Here is a 5499-nt window from a genome sequence, read left to right on the forward strand (position 1 = left end):
CAGAAGTAGTAAAGAGTACAGTAGAATACTATTGGCAATTGCATGATTTTTCAGTTCCTTCAAGTCAGTTACTCTTTCAAAAAAATAAATACCTATTCGTCTTATACACCACTTACCCAATGTGGGGCCTTTATGAGACTCTCCCAACAATCATTAGGCACAAGGCAGGGATCACCCTGGACAGGGTGTTCTTCCATCAGAGAGCACACGCATGCCGGGGAATTTCGACATAACTTCACATTTTTTGGGCAGTGGTAGGTAATCTGAGCACCAAGAGCAGGGTTATTCAACTCATGGTCCTCGAGGTCTGAGCACTGCTGGTTTTCCAGCCGTCCTTTACCTGTCAGTCAGGTGTGAAGCCTCTGACCAATCAGAATCAGTAATTATTAAGCAACTACCTGGGAGAATTGAAAACACGGCCTGGATTTTGAATCGAGGTCCAGAGTTGAAGAACCCTGACCTAGAGGAATCTTTTGCGTATTGATGTAAAACATGCAAAATGCACAGACAGCTGGGGGTGGTAATCAAACCCACATCACTGGAGTTATGAGGCCCCAGTGTCATGTGCCTATTCATCGTAACACCGCTTTGTGGAGAAGCCATCTTGAGGGTTATCTTTCTGTAGCCTGTCTGTAACTGTTAGCGTATTGTTTCTTTTGGGAAAGTCTGGTGACCTCACCATTGACCCACCATTAGCACCCGGATCACTTCTGCATCTCCACACAGTAGTTGTACAATTTTTTATTTTTTTTTTCCTCATGCAAGAATTGTGACACAACCATAGCAGCTGAGATGGCAACAACGGTTGTACAACCCAAAGGCCTCTAAAACATTTTGAAAGAGTGGCAAGAACAGGATTCATATGTGTTACTGTGTTACTAATTTGACTGATAAAAAAAGGTGATGACCCAGTAATGAATCTGACAGAAATGTAATCTTCCTGGTCTGCTGATAACTCAAACAGTAACTATGGTTACGTTTGGGCTGTTGTAAGATGGGTCCTTCCAGGCCTGAGTACACCGTTACTTTTATTTTTCAGAAAGTTTTTATGTACAGTGTATCATTACTATCAGACTGCTTCAGGACCATCATCTGCCATGTTTACACAGGCAAATCTGGAAAGTTCTGGGGCTTCTCCAATTATGTCTGTTTGCATTCATCTGTTATTTTTTTTATTATTATTTTCTTTTCGAACATTTAGAATGCCTCTTTGCAAAGTCATAGGCTTGCTTGTACCAGAAAGACAGAGCACATAAATTTTGACCTGTCCAGTTCTGTGACTCTGCTGATGCAGTCTCTTCTGGTGTTCTGGGATTCTGAATGTAGGAATCTGGCTGGAACACTTGTCTATGGTGCCTAAGGGATGATCCTGATCTCACAGAGCCTGGAAGAACGATCAGCATTTTCACACAATGAACTGAGAAAAAGAGAGGAAACTGAATAGCGGTTATTGGAGTTACATTACTAAAACAGAAACCCTGGTCTGATGCCTTTAAACTCTTCATCTGCTTGATAGGAAATTATGAATTAGCTCAAAATTCCAGATTAATATCTTAAAGTTACGGCTTAATTTAAAAGGTCATCAGGCTATTTGTTTCTCATGTGTTTGGCTAGCTAGCTTATTCACCATTTCATACAGGTTAGGTGGGCTTGTGTGTTGCACAGAAGAATGAGCTACCCTTCGGACAACACACTATATCACATGTCACAACATGGACTGGTGCACCCTGAAGGAATCATGGTGATGCTCTGAAAGGTGATTGGCTAAGAGGTGGGTTCAAATGTTCCAACTTCAGGGAGTCTCTTCAGAAAATTGTGGCACACCACAACAAAATGTGTCCTCTAAACTTAACAGAGGACAGCTAACTGAATACCCAGGGAGCAGTACTTTGCTCAAGGCAACTTACTAGTACATTGCTGATTAGGGACTTGAACCAACAAACTTTGAATTAGAAATGCATGTCCCTACCCATTAGGCTACCACTGCTCCAGGATTTAAACCTAGGACCTCTCACACCCAATGCAAGAATCATACCTCTAGACCAACAAGCCAGCTAATTCTGAACCTGGCTGAGATCCATCCGCTGTTCACGTACAGTCTCATCTGACATGGAGTGTGAAAATGGTATATGGCGTACAAAGCTGCCAAACTGAACGTTATACTGGAAGGAATACGAGCGAATAATGTTGCATCCAAACATCCAGATGAACAGAACTTTGAGATTTTAATTTTAAAACGGAAAAGACGGCATGGAATTTTAAGAAACAGTTCCCTTTAAATGCCTTTAACCAACAGGGATGGAAAGTCCCTAACCCCACTCCCATTTCATCTCTTTACTCCCCCACTCCAGCACAGCTGGTTCCTTAATTAAACAGAAATGGATTTTTACCAGCAATTGCAGTCAGTCTGTGATTGTGGGCAATGGGATGTATCCTCCACAGAAGATCATCCAATGTTATGACTGGTTCAGTTCAGAAAGCTGGATGATGTGAGCTTTCTCACAAGCTACATCGGGATACATGTAACACTCTGAATATGACAAGTGTGGCACAGCATACATTTTCAGCACTTCAAGGGTCCAACTAATGACTGCAGCAAAACCTTGACATGCACTGTTATTGACAATTCATTTAAAGCTAGCATGGAAAAAAAAAAACAATTAAATATTAATCGTTCCTGCATCATTTCTGCTCGCAAAAGAGACTCATACTGCTGCACCCACAACATAGTACTGCTCTTTGTGTTCAAGAAATGTATTCTATTCAACTTTATTTGTATAGCGCATTTTCAGAACATTACGTTGTCTCAAAGTGTTTTGCATTATGCCTGCCCAAAGCCCCCAGTCAGCAAGCCAGAGGCGACGGTGGCAAGGAAAAACTCCCTAGGAGGAAGAAACCTTGGGAGGAACCAGACTCAAAGTGGGAGCCCATCTTCCAGGGGCCGGCAGAGGAAGTCAAATGAACAAGGTGGCAAAATCCTGATTTACACAGTGCAAATTTTAAGATTTTAAGAATCTAATTGTGGAGAGCAGGTAGGTGCTGGTGCTGCTTCGGATGGCAGGATGAACAGAGGTATAGCAGCAGGGCAGGCAGGAGAGATGCCACAGGCAGACGGGCGAGCGGGTAATAGGGTAGGCAGAATGTCTTCATGTACAAGTGCTTCAGCCTAAATACACATCATCATCTTCATGGAAAAGAATTTCAGGTCTTTAAATAGAACATTTCATGCTATATCTGCAATATTTATGCACCAAATACCCAGTGTCACACCTCCAGCTCTTTGTGTGGGAGGAATATATGTTTGCATGTTGTGCTTATAAAGGTCTCCTTCATGTACTCCAGAAAACATTTGTTTAGGAGATACGGTCTGTATGAATGTGTGTGACCCGTGATGGACCAGCATCCAGTCCTGTGTTTTCCCCTGTCCTCTGCCCTATGCTACCTCAATGAAGCCCCAGTCTCCAGGAGACCCTGTGCTAGATCAGTTGCCCAGAACACTGATTGATAGATGTTCATTATCCGTAGTGTAGAAGCTGATCAAACCAAATGTTGCCCACTTTGTTTGACTACTGTGAATACTCTAAAATAGCATTCAGCAACATAATACCCAGCATACCATCTCTCACCATTCATCCATCTTCCAAACATTTGTCTATTTCAGTGTCAGTGGGGGCAGCATAGGGCATGTGGGGGGGGGAAAGACCTCAGACAGAATGCAAGTCCACACACACACACACAGAGCAGGGACAGGTCAAACCCCCCAACCCTGGAAGTGTGATGCAATGCCAATGTCAACTGACCCACCAGACCACAGCTTCTTTAACTGCACCAAAGAAATCACTGACTGAATAAGCTGCCCTCAGACTTACACACTGAAAATGAAAAAGCATCTTATGCTGTCGACATAGACTGTCATAGTTTTTTTTTGGGTAGGGTTAGGGGTATAATTCCTGCTTCTTAATCTACATAGCAACGCTGACTGAGCACATTTTTGGTTCATTGCTGGAAGTCAAGGGAAATGTTCGATTGCTGCATTCTTTCAAGGAAATTAGCGGGAGAACATTTCAAACTGGATTTAAGGAAGCACTTCTTTACACAGCGTGTAGTCAGAGTATGGAATAGTCTTCCTGATAACGTAGTGCAAGCTGAATCTTTGGGTTCCTTTAAATCAGAGCTAGATAAGATTTTAACAACTCTGAGCTATTAGTTAAGTTCTCCCCAAGCGAGCTCGATGGGCCGAATGGCTTCCTCTCGTTTGTATAGTTCTTATGTTCTAAGGAGGGTCTTCTTGATTGATAATTTGCACAGACTGGGACATTTTAGGTGGATCTCCAGGTTAGGCTTCACTGAGAAAGTCACTGCAACAGTGGTGTCACCCTCTGCTGCCAACGCTTACCAGACTAGTTCTCCTGCCTAATAAATTGCAAAGGCTGAGGCAAAGTGGGTTCAGCTCCCACACTGGTGCCCTACTAGTTTAACAAAGACAAGCTGTCTGATTCAAGGAGTGACTCAGTACTATTTACATGCCACTACAAAATGTCACCACATATACTGTATATTAAACCGTTAAGTGTGGCCCTTGTAGGAACATCATGACAAAAATTTTTAGGAGAACTCAAAACATTCATTTGCAAGTTTGATACATTATGGTCAGACTGGTCCTGAGACCTAAAACGCATTATTATAATTAAACTTAATGAAATTATTATTTAAATTGTGGTTAACAACAACAATTTTAAACACCTTGCAGCATAATACCGTTTGACAGTTAACAGTATGAGTTATCCTGAATGTCATGCTAGTATGGTCTACCGTTTAAAAAATAAAATAAAATAAAGTTTAATAGCCTCCTGACTATTTTGTTAGGCCTGAGTAAAAAATGTCCTTGCTTGGGTTTTTCACGGGTGAATAAAGGCTATATGATTAAGTACCTGTTTTGCTAACGGGTTACAAAATTATTTTCAATTACTATTTACATTATTCCTCTAAGTTCTGTTCAACAGAAATAATCTTTGAGTGTAAAACAATCAAAGCTAACCAATAACAAGAGTGCTGAGTGTTTTTAACACAACTTTCTGCAGTGCCGCAAATAGTATAGGCCTTACAAATCTGCCTCTTATTTTGTATTCCAGCGAACAGTTCACTCAACGATTGTTGCATTCTCACTTATATTTGTGTGCTATTAGACCGTAATGCACTCGACGGCACTATTTCCTTGACATTAACAATTCCATAAATCAATAATCAAAGATATTTCACACTAGCGGAGTCACACAGACAAAGGTTTGGATATCCTTATGTAATAAGGTGCATCAAATAACCCAATGTTAGGATTGAATTGCTGTGTTTAAATATTCGTGGGTGTGTATGTCTATGGTGTTTTACGTAAGAGAAGTTGACATAGTTTTTAAACCACCGAGACTAACAGGTGCAAAGCGTTTGCATTTAATTCTTTGTTATCCGGACAGACTCCTCTTCCGTCAAAGTGTGTCGCCCTAA

The sequence above is a fragment of the Paramormyrops kingsleyae genome, chromosome 8, assembly GCF_048594095.1.
Source record: "Paramormyrops kingsleyae isolate MSU_618 chromosome 8, PKINGS_0.4, whole genome shotgun sequence".
In the NCBI taxonomy this organism is placed as follows: domain Eukaryota; kingdom Metazoa; phylum Chordata; class Actinopteri; order Osteoglossiformes; family Mormyridae; genus Paramormyrops; species Paramormyrops kingsleyae.